This window comes from Phoca vitulina, unplaced genomic scaffold (assembly GCF_004348235.1).
Source record: "Phoca vitulina isolate PV1807 unplaced genomic scaffold, GSC_HSeal_1.0 scaffold1, whole genome shotgun sequence".
In the NCBI taxonomy this organism is placed as follows: Eukaryota; Metazoa; Chordata; class Mammalia; order Carnivora; family Phocidae; genus Phoca; species Phoca vitulina.
In genome coordinates this window covers 48,285,711-48,304,203 of record NW_022589704.1, presented here as the reverse complement: position 1 = coordinate 48,304,203, position 18,493 = coordinate 48,285,711, and the positions used below count along the sequence as shown (strand labels likewise).

Sequence of the window (18,493 nt, the reverse complement as noted above, 5' to 3'; positions counted from 1 at the left end):
CTGCCTGATGGTCTTTGTCTGGAATTCCTGGATGTTGTCTTCTTAACAGGATGCTACTCTCTGTCTCTCCACAGTCACTATCAAGAGGTGGAATGGAATATATTCTCAGATACGTATAGTCTAAGATGGAAAAACAGAGTTCCTAACTGCTTGGAGAATTGTAAGATTCCTTCCTTTTTCACGTCATCAATAAATCTCATGTTTCCTTAGGACTTCCATGAAAAATACCATGACATTATTCTAGTTAATTACTGACTAAATGTTCAGCTGAGGTTGTTTGTCCTCAGTTTTGATCAATGACAAGAAGATGGAATAAAGTATTTATGCCTAATAATATAATTTCAGGCTATGACTATACTATTCTCTTCTTTGAGTTACCCCTTCAATTTAATACCTCGTTTAGGCAAACTTGTCTCATAATCATTTATGTCTAATATGTTCCAGGGACCTGCAGGCTCTGGAGAGATGGAGAAAGAAATAAAGCCGCTCAACATTGAGTTTAAAGTCAAAAGGAGGAAACAGATAACTAAATAGTCACTTTTAATAAGATGGGTTATGGAATATAATAAATGTCTTAAACAATATGTTACAAGAAAGATTATAAGAAATTCAAGAAACAAAAGAGCCAAAGGGAAATTTTGGTAGATGAGGCTGAAAAATAAATAAAGCCAAAGACAGATCATTAGGACTTTATGGTTGGGGTGATAGTCATTAACAATTTTTAAACTCTTTGTATCAGAGTAGCAGATGAGAACTCTCACTAGGATCACACAGGGAAGAATGGATAGGTGTGGATGCTTTGGTTAGGGAGGGTTGAGGATGCCAGAAGAATAAAGGCAGTTTAAGCCTGCAGCAAGCCAATAGAAATAATGTGGGTTAGATAACCTTCTGATTAGATAATCTGGCGCTATTTAGTTGACTTTATAGGGGCAGTTTTGGGAGAGAGTGAGAGAAGTTTTAAAAAACAAAATTTAAGTTTCTGTCCCGGGCAATTAGGTTGAGGCAGTCATTCACAAAGTATGGAAAGGCAGCAGACAGGGATGGAAGAAAGCTTACAACAAAGTTGGAATCCCTTTTAGGGAAATGGAAGAGATTATGTTCAAGTTTTAGAGACATTAAATTTGAGGCACCTAGGATATATCCAGGGAGAGCAGTCTTGCAGATACTTCAATATGTAGTAGAAATTCTCTTATCTGAAACATCAGGACCGGTTCATTGTCAGTTATTTGCTTAAAGTGGGAAAGTACACATTAAAGCATAAAAGAACACTGAGACAGTCTAAAAATCATATATTAAGTCACATTATCTTATTGTATTTTAAATTCACCAATATTGTACTATAGGCCCAGGCCTCTTTGAATATTTGTTTACTCACTGAAGTTATTGATCATCTTTTCTTATGTAGTCTATACTCAAAATAAATTATCTATGACTGCCAGACTTGTTTATTTAATGTACACTATAAACAAATCAAAATATTTTCACTGTTTATTTTCTTCAGTCTTTTTCTGTTGCCATACCCATACCATAGTTGACATAATTGATTTAGCAACTCACCTTAATTTAGAATTTCTAAAGCATTAAACTTCATTGTTGCAGGAATAAACTCTATCTCCCTGCACTCATATTTCATCTTACTTAACCTTGAATTAAATTATGTAATGATAATAATAAATGCAACATGCACAGAGTGATTGGAGAATACACAAATCTGAATCTTGGCAAGAAAATTATCAACAGTAGTGAAAATAAGTGTATTGGCATCCTATAGAACAGCCTATTAGGTTCACATTCTCTGTTGGGATTCAGTTTTATAGAAAATATGGAATGAAGAATTTAATGACTCTGAGATAGAAATACAGATCATTGGGGAAAAAAACTACTATGCACATATAAAGTTCAAAGGAGGTGTACACTAAAGACAATTACTTTGAAATCATCACCCTGATCATTTTAATTAAAGTGTTAGAAGATTTAAGATTAGCCCCTGGGAGGATGTATAAAGAGAGAAGTGGATCCTGGAAATAACAATCAACATTTAAGCTTGAGAAGAAGGGAAAGAAACTAAGGAGAACACAGGGAAGTTTCCATAGGGCTAGAATATAAACTAGAGAATTATGGTAACATGGAAATAATGGCAAGAGATAGTTTTAAGTAAAAGAGTGTGAGAGTTGTCAATAGTGGTGAGTGGTTAAGTAAATAAGAACTGCATTTTCATTTAGTGACCTCAGTCATTTTTGTTTGTCAGTTTTGGTACCATAATTTCAATAATGGTGGGCCTAAAAGCCATATTGCATTGCACTGAGTGTAAGAGAGAATTTGGGGCAAAATTTTTAGAATATGTATGAAGGGACAAAAAAAAAAAAAAAAAAGCTGTAACTATGATTGTAAAGACTATGAAAAATAGTTTTAACTTTTTCTTTTTAAAGATTTTATTTATTTATTTGACAGAGAGAGACACAGCGAGAGAGGGAACACAAACAGGGGGAGTGTGAGAGGGAGAAGCAGACTTCCCGCCGAGCAGGGATCCCGATGTGGGGCTCAATCCCAGGACCCCCGGACCATAACCCGAGCCAAAGGCAGACACCTAACCACTGAGCCACCCAGGCACCCCTAAAAATAGTTTTAACTTTTATAATGATGTCCAAGGCTACTGTAAATAGGTGAACATTTGACTAAGTATAAAACCAAGTATTAGTCAATTTTATTATGGTTTACTTATATTCCTCACAAACTGTTTTAGGGATTTGAATGTATGTTCAGAGCATCTGCTGGGATCAAATTCTATAAAGCAGTTTCATGTTGTTAATTGATGTTATCTAATTAAAGTGATGGGGTGGTGGTTTTCTGATAAAACAAATACAATTTATCGAATCTTTTGTATCATCATTATAGCACAGCTGAATTTGAGCAATGTGAAGAAACATCATTATATAAGAAAATCTGGATAAGATTAACATACTATACCATATGAGAAATGACTGTAGGTACTCATAAGCCCCAAAAGCATTCATTGAACAATATGGAAAATAGTCGTAAGGAAGTCATAGCTTTTTTTTAAGGTCTAATATTTTAACTCTATATAAGATATCTGTTCTTTTACAATTCACAATAAATATAAATTTTAATGTGTTGAATATATTTAACTTGGTATCATACTACAGGGATCAAATATTTCATATTCTTTGTCACTTAACATACTTCCACTGAGATAACAGATTAAAATCATTCACAGTTTATCAATTTCATAAAGTCCTTTCTCTTCATTTTCAACTTTAAGTTATATAACCTTATATATTTAATAATATAATCTTATTTTCCCCTTTACTCTTTTATTGACCAATCAAAATGATAAGACAAAGCTCCCTGGAAAAATTTCATATATTATTTCTTAGAACACAGTGAAACTTTCATTTTCCCCTGTGTCTTCATTGCTGCTTTGCTTTTTTCCTTTAATTAGTGAACTATAACTTAAGACATGTTTATAATTCATAAGGCCATCTGTAATGGTTTTATTAAAAAAGGATATTAATTTTAAAGAAGTTGGGTTATATGTGACACTCAACGCAGCATTTTGAACTTTCGTTCTGTAGAATGGGAGCATCAGGACTGGACCGTAGGTTTTCTATTCCTTTTCTGATTCACACAGGTATTGTAGTCAAATAAAGGCAAGCTCATGCTGAGAGTAGAGGGAGGGTGTAAGACTCATTCACTCAGGATCAATCAAGTTGTTTCAGTTAGTTGCTGATGATACAAAGATATCACACCAGAAATCTGCCTCTGTGTCAATCAGCCTGATGAGTTAGAATTTAGCAAAATATCCATCTAGACACTTCTAAAAATATGTTTCCCCTTGCAAAGTCTGTTCTTGGACACTTTGGAGTGGCTCATCCCAGGTGCCTCTACTCACTGGAGGTACATCTGTTGCCGCATATGCAGGAAAACTGGGAACCTCGTTAGAGGCTTTCCAACATCATAGGTTAGGTATCCTAATATTTTCTTTTCTTTTCTTTTTTAAGATTTTATTTATTTGAGACAGATAGAGAATGAGCGGGGAAGGGAGAGGCAGAGGGAGAAACTGACCACCTGCTGAGCAGGGAGCCCCACGCGGGGCTTGATCCCAGGATGCTGGGACCATGACCTGCTCTGAAGTCAGATGCTTAACCAACTGAGCCACCCAGGCACCTCGGTAATCTAACATTTTCTAAGAATCAGCCCTTGCGTCCCCAGTTGAAGTTTATCTACATTGAAAATAAGGTAAAAAAAGGAAAAAAGGCAATGAAAATAAAGAACAAAAAATAAAAAGAATGATATTGGAATATTAATAATGAATTTATAAATATTTTCTAGTATATCACTATGTTAGGATGAATTGATGTCTTTTTAGGTATTAATTGATCTTCTCATTCACCTCTTTTGACTTTCCATAGTTCAATTCCATAATGCAATTGTAGTTGCCTGAGCTGTATTGCATTTATTGAGTCAAAACCTCTAGGGTTGATACCAAGGATATGGATTTTCTCTAAGCTTGACTCAACAATTCCTACCTCTGTGAATGAGAGAATTCTTCTATTTTTATTGACCTTAATATCTGAGGAACATTAATTGCAAAGTTACTCTTAGATGGCGTATGTGACTATGGAATAGGGTGGCGTCAGTAGCATTGGGAAAGCATTATCCATGTATACACGTCACTGCTAAAATATCTTCATGGGTTATATTCTTCAGTTGTTAACATTTCAACCAAGAGGCTCATGAAAATATCTTCAGAGCTGCTCTTCTAGTTTAAGAGTAAAGTTCAGAAGACTAAAAGTAGAACCAGATTTCCTATATTCTGGAATAAGGGGGGGTGCGGGGGAGGAAAACGGAAAGAGAGAGGTTCAACTTCCTCACAACTTACCATATAATATTTAGAAATGCAGTCTTTGGATGAAGAGGGCTCCAGCACCGGGCTCTGCCATTTACTATCCGTGGAATTTGGACAGCTTGGTTAACCTATCGGGACCTCTCTTTCTCCTAAGTAAAATAGAATGATAATACCCACCTCATAGTGTTGTCAAAAGAATAAAATCAAGTGCTTACAGAGTGCTGGCATATAGTAAGACTCAATAGTGGTAGCTATCATTTTTTTTTTAAATCTTTCCTGCCTGCTTTTTCATGGTTAATGAGAAACAGAATCTGAGATAAGAAGGTTTGTGAAAATGGCTTATTTAAAAAGTGCTTTCAGGAGAAAGCAAGGTAATAAGGAAAACAGAAAAGAAATGTAAATCAAGAAGTATGTTATTTCCAGAAAGTTCCACAGAGAGTAAATACAGCCTGATGCCTCGGGAAAACTTGGAAGTGTAAGCTCCACTTGAGTGTTTGTCTTGATTAGAAGTGTAGTGAGTTTTCAATTCAAGCACCAGTCAATCATTGGCTAAGAGTAACCTTCAGGAAACACAAATTCTCAGCCTCTTTCCTCACCCTGCAAGGGTAGGCAGAGTGGCATAAGTATTCCAAGGGAAGTTCTCGGAAAAGGGTGGCTGGGACAGACCCTCCGACATACAATTATAGAGAAGCCAGAGAAGTGGCGCACACAAAGAGTAAAAGAAATTACAGCTTGCTACACAGGCTTTATTTCCTATTTTTCTTTTATGCTTTCTTTCATTTGAATCATATCACACTCCTTTGTTTTCAAATAGGGTTTATTTGACTTTTCAACTCTCCATCTCCAAAAGTTTCCAAAAATTACTTTATCTTAAAAGGAGATCCTACGAAAACATTTTTAGAAGGTAAAAGATAATTCTCCTTGTGTCCCTCACATTTTTGCATGCCTTATAAGTGAGGCACTGACTGCTTTTAGTTTTGAATTATTTTCAACAGTGAATAGTAAACACTTTGGAAAAGAATGACAGTTTCTCTAGAAAAAAGGATAAGCATGCTTACTGTCTGTTTAAAAAAAAAAAATATATATATATATATATATATATAAGGTTCTCTAGACTCAGAATTCCTCTTATTCAATGCAACCAACTAGGTACAGATGTCATCTGGTTCTTTTTCATATTAACCTGTTGAAATTGGGGTTCAGAGAGGCTGCATGAAAACTCAGGCTATTACTGTCAATAATAAGTACTGTCCTTCATCTTTAACCTTAGAGTCTCCTTCTACTATCAGAATCCATGAAATGATGGCAGGTCAACTTGTTACCTTTCTAGCAGGTTAAATCTCAAAACCTTCACAGCTTTTGATTGAAAGGATTCCATATAATATTGTTTATATCATTTATTATTGGTTTACATTATTCTTGTTTTTTTTGTTTTTTTTTTTTTAATTTTAGTCACTTTCTCTAACAGACTTTACTCTCCTTTCCATGAATAAAGTACAATTAGGGGCGCCTGGAGGGCTCAGTTGGTTAACCATCTGACTCTTGATTTCGGCTCAGGTCATGATCCCAGGGTCCTGGGATGGAGCGTCCTGTGGGGTTCCTCACTCAGTGGGGAGTCTGCTAGATTCTCTCTCTCCCCCTCCCAGGCCCTCCTGAGCTCTGTCTCTCTCTCTCTCTCTCTCTCTCACAAATAAATAAATAAATCTAAAAAAAGGTACAATTAAAATAAAGGGAATGCTAGCCTAAAAATATTTGAAGAAAAATTATTTCTATGTCTTGGAATACACTGTTTATTCACAACAGAAAAAAAATATTATGATAATTTCATTTGTTGAATGTAACTTTTTTCTTTCATTGTATTTATATGTTTATAGATGATAGGCATAATAATTTCAAAATGTCAAGGTGTTGAGGCCACAGCAAAGGCATTGACTCATATAGATAAATAAGCCCCTAGTGACGGACATTATATAGAGGAAACCAGAGATGTGCCGGAATGCCTTGTGTACAGACCCCTTCATATAACCAACCATCACTTTTGAAACTTATTGGGGATCCCTCATTTGCAAAATCCCAACAATTAGAAGAGAGATAGACAGAAAGAGGAAGTAACACATTAAAAAATGGTGAAAGAAGGAGCTAAAGCCTTGTAAATTAGAATTCTCTCAACCAATAAACAAAGCGAGTTTAGATGTTTGAAAAGTTCCTTTATAAGCCACAAACCAATATGTTTTCTTTATTCATTTTGTAAGTATGGTAGACTATCCTTTTGTGGGAAATAGGAGGGTACTAACTTGGAAGTGGGTCAGAAACATAATTTTTTCTTTTCTAGCTGTTATAATAACTAGGAATATAATCCTTAACAAGGGTATCTTCCTGTGATAAGGATTTTTTCCCCATTATAATCAGGAAGCCGAATTAAATGATGCTTAATGAAATGGATGGCCATATTTTATAAGGAATATTATTTGTTCTAAATTATACCTTTATCTATCACTGTATGTCCTGATCCAGGAAACCTTAATAAGAAATTATAATAATTCTCAAAATAACACTCAATTTAAAATAATTGGCTCAAGCCTTTTTTAAAAGAGAACATATGTCTGGAATGGTAACTAGTATATAATACATATTACATTCTGGCACCCTCTGGATTCAGAAGATAGGGTATCTTAGATGCTTTATATACTAATTGCTTATACATAGTCGATTTTAAGTGATTCTCTGTTCATCTTTATAATTTATAAAGTCTAAAAATAGAAGTTAACAGTGGTTTTGTTCATCTGAAATATAAATATGTTTTCCAAAATTCTAATTTATTAACTTTGACCTGAAGCAATTTTTATCCTGACAGTTAATCTGGGCATAAAAATATATTGTGAATGAATGAGATTAATAGCACTGGTCATAGTCCTTTAAAAAAAGAAATGTTTATAAGAAAAGTAATATAGCCTTTACTCCTTTTAGCTTCAGTCTCATGATACTCTTAGAAAAGTAAAATGGATTTGATAATAGTGCTATGCCTTTGCTATAAATCTCTGACACCCCCAACTGAGATATACTGCCGAAATAATATGACTGAAAATCAGGTACAACTGTGTGTCAACAAAACACTGTTCTTTCTCTGGAGACAAAAGTAAATGAGGAGATTAAAATAAACAACATCTAGACATTGTAATTATACAAAGTTGTCAAGGAAGAGGAAAGAATATATTCATTATTGAGCTAGTTTTAAAACAAATTATAGTGACAAGGCCATATTTTACATAATGCCACAATGGTGGATAATACATAAATTTATATAGGACACTTCCTGGATGTCTACACAATGGTTTTGTTTTGTTTTGTTTTTTCCACGTGGCCACTCCTTATCCATAGAACCCTGATGTATAAAATAAATAAATCTTCCTTACTGTTGTATCTTAAGAAATTGAGCTTTTTATTTTTGGTAAATTTATTTTGGTAAATATTTGGTAAATTTCAGTTGACTGAAATCCTCCTTGACAGAGTTAATAATAAGGTGTATAGGATGTATACATGATGACCATATCCCTCCCCTTACCAGCTGACAACCACTGATCTCTTTATTTTCTCTATAGTTTTGCCTTTGCCAGAATGTCATACAATTGGAGTCAATATGGCATGCAGGTTTTCGATACTGACTTCTTCACAAAACAGGGTGCATTTAAGTTGCATTAGTATATGTCTATGGCTTGATAGCTCATTCTTTTAAACACTCACCTGTATGCCATTACATGGATATACCATGGCTTGTTCACATATTGAAGGGCATATTGGTTGCTTCCAGTTTTTGGTAATTGTGAATAGAGCTGCTGTAAACATTCATGGGCAGGTTTTGTGTTACTTGTGGGCATCTATTTCTGGGCTCTTTATGTTGTTCTATTGATCTATTTATCTGTTGTTTCACCCATATCACATTATCTTGGTTACGGTAGCTTTATAGTAAGTCTTAAAGTTGAGTATTGTCAGTATCCCAGCTCTTTTCTTCTTCAAGATTGTGCGGGCTATTCTGGGTCTTTTGCTTTCCATGTAAAATTTAGAATCAGTTTGTCAATATTCACAAAATAGCTTGCTGGGATTTTGATTGGAATGTGTTGACTCTATAGCTCAAGTTGGGAAAATTGACATCTTAATAATAGTGTGTCTTTCTACTCATGCAAATGAAACATTTCTTCATTTATTTAGACAATCTTTGATTTCTTTCAACTGGGTTTTGTCATTTCTATCTATAAATCCTAAATTTATTTACACATATTTCATTTTTTATTGTCCTACTGTAAGTGGTTGTTATACATTGAATTGTATCTCCCCAAAACTCATAGGTTGAAGTCTTAACTCTCCATGTGACTATATTTAGCAACAGGGCCTTTAAGAAAGTAATCAAGGTTAAATGAAGTCATAAGGGTGGGGTCCTAATCCAATAGAACTAACGTCCTTATAAGAAGAAGAGAGGTACCAGGAGTGTGTACACTCAGAGACAAGGCCCCAATGAAGATACCGTGAAAAAACCAGAGAGCCACAGAGACAGTTCTTACCAGAAACCAATCCTGCAACCACTTTGATTTTGGACTTCCAGCCCCCCAAACTGTGAGAAAATAAATTTCTGTTGTTTAAGCTATTCAGTCTGTGGTATTTTGTTATGGCAGCCTGAGCAGTCTGATGCGGTGGTGGTGTTTTTAATTTCAAATTTGAATTATCATCCATTGCTGACATTTAGAAAAGCAATTGACTTTTGTGTACTAACCTTGCATGCTGTGACCTTACTATACTCACTTAGAATCAGGAATGTTTTGCTGATTGTTTAGGACTTTCTACATGGGCAATAATGTCATCTGCAAACAAAAAGCTTTATTTCTTCTTTTCCAATCTTCATACCTTTTTTTTTTTTTTTTGCCTTATTGTATCAAGTAGGACTTCCAGTACACTGTTGAATAAAGAGTGGTAAGGGGGGGAGGTTAGCTTTGTCTTTTTCCTGATTTTAGGAGAAAAACATCTAGTTTCTCACCTTTAGCATGATCTTAGCTGTAGTGTTTTTAATGATTGGCCCACAGTTCTTGGATATTATCATCTTTTCTATTTTTTATTTTTTATCTGCTGGTATTCAGGTTGGGAATTTTCTTCTGACATGTTTCAAGCTCACTGATACTCTCTTTGGCCAGATCTAGCCCACTAATGTGCTCCTCAAAGTCATCCTTCATTTCTTTTAGTCTTTGATTTTTTTGCATGTCCTTCTGAAACTTGCTTTGAATTTGCATCTCTCTGCTTACATTATGCATCTGTTCATACATGCTGCCTACTTTTTGCATTAGCACCTTTAATATAGTAACTATAGTGATTTTGAATTTCCCACCTGATTATTCTAAAATCTGATTCATATTAAAATCCAATAGTTAAATCTCAGATTTTGGTTAGCTTGAGTCAATGAGTTGTGACTCAGAAGCATTTCATAATCTCCCCCCCCCCTTTTTTTCTGTCTTTACATAACACAGTATGGCTAGAGGGATCAGGAGTTGTCTAATTGCCCTTGCCCAGGTCAGATAACGCTCTGATAAAGTAGTCTCCCCTGGATGGCAAAGTTTTGTTATGGAGACAGCTCTGGGCATATTTCAAAATGGTTACGTATTTTCTAAGCATATTTCAAAATGGGTACTTTTATCCTCCTCCTGACCTAAATATTAGGGAGATTTTCTCCAACTTTCAGTGAGTACCTAGTAGGTTGCTGAAGGTAAAACCCATCAAATTTTAGGCACCCCACTAGGACCGGGCCCCAGGAGTCTTTATCTGTCAAGCCAGTGCACACTCAGCCTGCACAAATTCATCAAAATTACCAGTTAAGTGTTTCTACCAATCACTGGCTCCAGGTACTTCAGCTCCAGGTAAGTTAATCACAGCCGTAATTGTCTTTATTTGCTTGTCTCTCCAGATTTCTGAGGGGCTGTTGTCCTACGATCTCAACAATCGAAGGATCTAAAAAATCAGTGATTTTTGGTTTGCTCAGTTTTATCTTCTTTGAAGATGGGAATAATGAATTCCCAACTCTTTATATGATGACTTACAAAAGTCTGTAAAAGGATGTTTTAATCTGTTATGCACGATTGTGAATAATGAAACTGTATTCAATGGTTCATGAAGAAATTGCCTATAAGGAATGAAAGTCTTTAAGTGAAATGTTATGAAAAAAAATCTTAAACTTAAGATTTACTTATTATCTTCAATACCATCTTTCTTTCTGTTTGGAGATTGTTGTTTTTGCACCAATTAGGAGTCTTTCAGGTAAAAATGACAAATAGACAATTCAATTTAGCCAGAGCCAAAGATTAATATTACTCCTATGAGTGGAATTCCCAGGACCAAGTCTGCATCAGGCTTGAATGGAATCAGGGTCTCAAAAATCATATTGAGGGATTTCTTTCTGTTATCACACTGAGGTAGGAGGTGAAGCATGATGTTTGGTATCCCAAAAGGACCATGTGCATACAAACTATCAATTTGTTACCTCTCAACTCCAGATCCACTCTTTTCTTTCCTGTTCTGCAATAATGGATCTGGACTCTTTAGGATTTCTCCTTTGCAAAGAGCAAGATGTTAATTTTTGTCATTATAGGGTGATACAAGCACAGACTTGGAGAATAGGTCATCTCTTTCTGGTTCTAATGCACTTCTATTTTTATCTTTCCTGCTCTTCTCACTATTGCCAGTATTGTGTGTTATTGGGGACAGCCCAGCTCTACATGCAGAGAAAGAGCCCTGGCTCAGTGACAACCGCAATGAAGCCATTCCTATACCAACACCACATGTCTGAACTGTGTGCCCTCCAGTCAGCTCATGATCTCTTGATGCTTCTTTCTCTTTCTTGCACCTGCCCTCCAACCTTGGCTTACCTCAGCCTGGAAGAGGTTATTTTTCCTTGCCACTCTCAGCCATAATTTCCTGCCCACTTGCATCCCAGAAGTGTATGCTAGCTTCAGCCCACCTGTTACCCTGAAAATGTGTTTCCTATTTTCCAATTAGTTTCCTGCCCACCGGCCTTAGCTCCAACTGCACCCTGGAGGGATATTTCCTGCTTGCTTGATGACTGCACACCAGTTCTTACCTGGGGCAACTCAGAAAGCTTTTCTGCCTTCCAGTAGGTTAAAGCCACACTTTTCCAATGAGGTCTGGATAATTGCCTTGGGAATTGTGCCCTTCCAAGTTTGTTCCTTCCTTAAGTACTCCAAGGCATCCCCAGGCTATTCATTAGACCCCTATAGAAACTCTATAATTATACTCCCTGTTTGAATTACTTTGTGGTTTATGTCTTCTGATTGTACCCTCACTGATACAATATATCATGGTGATGGAGCATATCCCAAAGGATTCAGGGAAAAGATAATGTGATTATTGCGTGACTAACAGATTTAAAAGGCACCATCATACGAATTTATTAGATTATATATAAAGGAATGTTATATTACTTATTTCATATATGGTTTTCTTAAAAATTACTATATTTTAACCATAATTATGGTTTCTTTGTGCTTTTTAAAATGTTTTTAATACCATTTCCCTGTGTGGATACTGTATTTAACATTGTTCCTTTCTACCCTATCCACAAAAAAGAAAGTGAAAGAAAGAGAGTGAGAGGGAGACATGCCCACAGCATCTGATCAATATTTATTCATAGCTAGGCATAAACATTTATGAAGGGTAAGCATGAGAAGAAATATTTGAGAAACTTCAAATTTTTTAAAGTTGGCATGTTGTTATACACGTACAAATGTCAATTCTGTTGAGAATCATATATTTCTTATCAATTTCCACATTTTTTTCTTATGATTAGTAATTTTGTTGAATAGTTTCACAAATTACCTTTCCATCATTACTGATAGAGTATGCAGAGAATTTTTTTATGCCATTGCTAAGTTTGCCACTGTTCCCTTTACATTTATACCAATTTTCTATTGCATGTTCAAGAACCAGCTTTTAGAATTTTTCATCATCCCATTACTTTTTAAAAATTAATTAGTTAATTAGTTTTCATTTTTTAATTAACATATAATGTATTATTTGTTTCAGGGGTACAGGTCTGTGATTCATCAGTCTTACACAATACCCAGCACATTACTTTTATTATCACTTCAATAATTAGATATCTTCTGGTAAGCATTTTAAAATAAAAAACAAAGTTGTTTCTTTCATATTAACAAGTTTTCATATGTAAAGAGATTATGAAATATGTAATAATGAATTACAAACTTCACAAATATATGTAATAATGAATTATGGACAAACATTGCCCAAATCCCTTAAAAAAAATCTGAGAAAATTCTCTGCTTTGCTCAAAGAAGTGTTATTCTACTTAATATAGGAAGTCTTTCTTCTCCATTCCAATGTATTGTGGACTAATAGTTTCTTGATTATTAGTCATATAGTCTTGACAGAAATAATCAAGAATCCAAGTTGTTGCTTCATGAAGTATTAGTAGAAATTGGCGGTCATGATGTGTATGTGTGCATGGGTGTGTGTGAGAGAAAGTGGTTCTTTTTGTCTTTAACTTATAGCTACTCTTACTCCTGCAGAATGTCTAGTCCAAGATGTTTATCACTGTAAGCTAAGTTCCAATAATTAACTTGCCAAATGGCACAGGGTTGATTTAGAATCCTAGTGGCCATCCTGGGAAGGTTTTGGCATCTTAAGTACAATACATCTAACAGAAGCCTTAGAAAAAAAGGTAGGGGAGTATCAAGCAGTAATAGTTGGCCTTTTTTTATTATTATGCTGAGGCCTTAAAATGAAATTCAAATCCATCATCTTCTCCCTCAAAGAACTTCTGGTAAAGGCCAAAGAAAAGAAACAACTACCCTGGAAATCATCTAAAATGCCATTCTTATGCTTGAAATCCTATACCCTACTTTAACTTCACCTCCTATTTACATAGCTTATATCCCCTCTCATGCTCCTCTAAATCCATATAAGAACCACCCTTTTATTCAAGATTTTCTGCAGAATGCTACCTGAATTTTGGTGATTGCCTTCAAAAGACTTTCAAAATATATTTTGAAGTATCCTTGACAGCTGATGTAAAAGAATCACTGTTCTCTATTTTTATTAATGGACTAAGACCAGAAATAATATATTTAATAAAAAATAAATTGGAATGTGAATTTTCAGACTTGAACAATCTAATTTAAGAGCAAATGGTTTTAGAGGCCTTAGAAAATTGATAAGCTAAGAACCAAAGCAAACATGGCTTTTCAGAAAAAAACAAACTGCACTCTGAAATAGAAACAATATCAAAGGATCATCTATACAGAGTAACTTATTGGTTAGGAAGGAGCATAAAGTTCCTACAACTACAGAGCTACAGTTCATTACTTAGTAGCGATTTGCCCCCTGAAGATAGCACATTAGCTAAGGAAAGATCACTGGCTAGTCAAAATGATCCAAAACTAACAACCAAAAAGCAACTGAGGGAATTTTCTAGGATGGACTGGTTATTGTAGACAATGAGTATTCAATTTTTCTGAAATAGTAAAATTCTTACCTCATTGACCAAGTACTTGTTACACTCTCCCCACTGAATCCTAATAAATGATGAGGACTGACTCTACATTATAATACAACCCAAGGAGGACAAGTAAACAGAATATTGAGGCTTGGGTTCCCAAAGCTAGAATTTTCCCAACTTTTTTTTTTTTTTTTTTTAAATAGAAGGACAGTTAAAGACAATTATCTGGCAGTTAACATCTGAATATTTTTCTTTTTTCTTTTTTTTTCTTTGTAAGACATGAATCTTTGTGTCTAATCCATGCCTTCTCTTGGCCTTAAGTCCAGCAGGTAATTTTTCTTGTGTTTGAAAGAGTTTTGAATAGGGGTATTTTGTGGAATTTACCTTGATGAACCACAGATATCTATAGCAAACATGTTATGATATTAGATTTATCACAGAGAAAAATGACAGTTGATTATTCAGAAATGAGGTTTCCTCTGGCTATTTAAGAAATAGTAGAATGCCTATAATTTTCCTGCATACGTTTTCCTAATTATATTGTGTCATTGGAAAGATTTTCTAATTTGTTTTAAAGGTTTTTGCTAGTGATTTTATGTGCAGAATTTAACCATGCCATGATAAAAATGATGATAATAATAATTAGAAATAACACCTCCAAGCATATAAAATGTAGCTGAGTAATTTAGCTATATGTTTTCAGATTCATTTTTTGTTAATGTGGCTTTTTTTATGAATGAAAAATAAAGAAAGTAGAAATTAAACTTAAAATACATTTTTCACTTAAAATACAAAGTTAAAGATGATGGCCAATTCTTCTCCTTATCAAAACCTACCACCTTAAAAAAAACAAACAAAAAGCCTACCACCTTGTCAGGAATTTAAGATTGTTTTCAGTTGCGTTTCTCCCTGTAAAACCTTGCCTATACATCTCTATCTATATCTGCATACACACTCATAAATATACACAATCTCTACACAAAAATGAATTTTAATTAATAGTAGATTGAACTATAAATTGTCATTCATTTTTAATTTTATAACAAATATCCTTTCACAATCTGTAGATAAGCCTTTTTACAACTTATATTTTTAAATCTATTGACCAAATTTTCTATTTTATTCATTTGTAAACCTTTTATTTTTATCTAGATATGTAGTTTTATCCCATTCTTTATCCTTATGTAAATTTACTTTCTCTCTTTCTGTCTCTCTCTCTTCCCCTTTTGTTGGTCATGCTTTCTAAGAAGTAATGTACCGTTCAATGTAATCTTTATTATTTTACAACCAGCTTCGAGGATTGCTATATCTGTCTTTTTGACAGTTTTTCTAAATACTGTAATTTGTTAGTTTTTCTTTTGTATTGTAGTTTTCTAATCTTTAATTTTTGTTCTTCTTTCTTTCATTTAAAATGTAATTAATTTATTTACATTTTCCTGTTTAGTAATAAAAACACAGCTTTCACAATACTCATAAGTCGGATTTAAGGCACTTTAAAACTTTCATTTCGTATTTTTAATTTTGTTTTATTCATTCATCTGATAACTATTTTAGAACATTGATATTAGATTTTTTTCATATATCTTTAAATAGAGCTTCACCTCTATAGTTTTACTGAATTTTGATCAGAATGTGCTCTGCAATATGCCTATTTAGAACTTACTAATGTGTCTTTGTGACAGTGCATTATCTTTAAATTATACATTAAACATTGAATTCAAGACCTTTTACACAGATGATCAGTTACTAAAACTACGATGCACTCAGTCCCAGGCCAAGTCAGGCCACACATGTTGTGAAGGAATAGTATACAAAATGTGAAACTCCTAACTCACTTTCTCCAGCTCTTTATGTTGGCCAGCTAGAACTTTTCACGTAAATATTGTAAATGTGAGACATAAGAGGTGATGTTTTATAAACATTTGATCATTTTTGTAGGTTTAATATTTTCAGAAATCAGGTGGTATATCTAAAGAAATAACTTTTCTCTGATTATGGCTGACGTGTTAACATTTTTTCTTCTCTTTTAGATATGCTTTATCAGAGAGGGACTTACTACTAATACTAATTCTACAGATATCATTTGCCTTTTTGGGGGGTGTGGATAAAAGCAGAGGTAATTAAGTTTAAGTTGTTCATCACCTCCTTTTATGTGCGTGGCTTCTCAAGCACCCCATTATTGGTTAATCGCTTAATGCTGGAGGATGGGAATTCTTGACACCAAGTAACATCTCATTAGCATGAACAGCTGGAGGCTGAAATGGAAGGCACCACAGGGACTAATTACCTGAAAAGATTTAAATAGCAAACACCTACCAGAATCTTTTCCACAGAAAGCAAAACTCTGTTAACCCATGTATAAAGCTTCTGTATGCCTAAGACTAATATTTATTTGAAATTTAAATGTTTTAAAGTCCCTCCATTGTAATGCTGCTCTGTGACAAAAATCTATCCAGGCCAGTTGCCTCATTCACTCTTATTCCATGGTATTAGGAGTTTTACCTAGCTGGTGTATTTGATATGGCTGATCTCAGGGATATGTGTCAGTGGAGACCTCAGAGAAGTACATGCATTTTCACATCCCTGCTGTTGTGGCCATTTGATTGTATTTGGCTAGAAGATAATTAAACATTAGTCAACTGTGTTTGAACAAGAGTTCTGATCCCAGGTACCCCGGGCTCCCGAGGCTTTGTGTAGTCCCTGAAATTATAGGCCATATTTTCTATGTATGTACATATGTGCATATTTTTTTTCAGAAGGAGTAGATTGTCTTGAATTATACACACCCCAAAATATTTAGAAGCCCCAAAGTAGATATTTCTGCCACAAGTATTGAGGCCCACTCACTTTGTTGTTTCTTATCCTTTAGAATCAGAGAAGAATTACTTCTATTTTGAAAAAGAAAAAAAAAATAGATGTGGCATGTATCTTTTTTTTTTATTATGTTATGTTAATCACCATACATTACATCATTAATTTTTGATGTGGTGTTCTATGATTCATTATTTGCGTATAACACCCAGTGCTCCATGCAGAACGTGCCCTCTTTAATACCTATCACCAGGCTAACCCATCCTCCCACACCCCTCCCCTCTAGAACCCTCAGTTTGTTTTTCAGAGTCCATAGTCTCTCATGGTTCATCTCCCCCTCCGATTTCCCCCCCTTCATTCTTCCTTCAGAATGTGGCATGTATTCTTAAGGGGAAGAGCAGGCTCACATGATGGAAAGGAAGAGAGAGAGAGAGAGTTTATTAGTCACATAAGGCTGAATTTACCAATCCAGGTCAATATGCCGGTGGGGGAACTTTTTAGCCTCCTGCAATGAAATGAGAACATACAGTGTTCTCAGCTGTAAGGATTGTCTTTTATTCTGAGATCATCTTTTACTATATTTAAAACTTAACCTCTGATTTCTTTTATTGAACAATAGTGATAAAAGCAGTATTGTTTTTTTTGTTTTTGTCATCTCACTTGCTAAAATTCTAAAGAAAGACCAGACCCAATCTTCTTCTTTTTTTTCTTTTCTTTTCAAAAACTATGAAATGTAAAGCTTGGGTACTGCAGCTCTGTATTTTCCCCACCCCTATAAATACCGTCCACATTGAGAGTCACTATACGAATCAGTCACTGGTCCCAGGGTGACAAGCCCTCTGGTCTGCCCAGGCCTGAGTGGTTTCCTGGGACATAGAACTTAACAGTGCTGAGAGAAATAAGTTTGAAAAGCACTGAAATCCACTGACATCAACAATAAAACTTGTTGATTAAAAAAAGATCATCTGGGACATTGGTATATACGGCAATGTGTAAGAAATACATATCTAAATGGCAGTATTATGAAACGGTGTTTTAGTTTTTTTGAAACTTCTAGGTCATGGTTTTACCTGAGACCACTCCTATGCATTAGGTTGGAAATTGCTCAAATCACATTATTACTTATACCCTCACCTAGGCTGAGTCCTGGTAGTTATTGAAAAAATATAAAGTAGCAATGGTTTATGAAATGCCATCACAATGCAGGTTCTAATGGTATCTATCTCCTAGGCTTCCACTGTGAGGAACTTTCACACAGCAGATGTTTATGTTTGGGGCATTTTCATGAGAAGAGGTAGAGAAGGCAG

At 34.7% G+C, this 18,493-nt stretch overlaps 1 protein-coding gene across 1 annotated transcript in view; it reads left to right on the top strand.

Moving 5' to 3' along the window:
- Positions 1–2,349, top strand: part of ZNF804A (zinc finger protein 804A) — a 284,124-nt gene extending 281,775 nt beyond the window's left edge. The window contains exon 5 of the transcript XR_004299793.1: positions 75–2,349. The gene's annotated coding sequence lies outside the window, so the exon portion shown is untranslated. The remainder of the gene's footprint in view (positions 1–74) is intronic.
- The last annotated feature ends 16,144 nt before the right edge of the window (positions 2,350–18,493 follow it).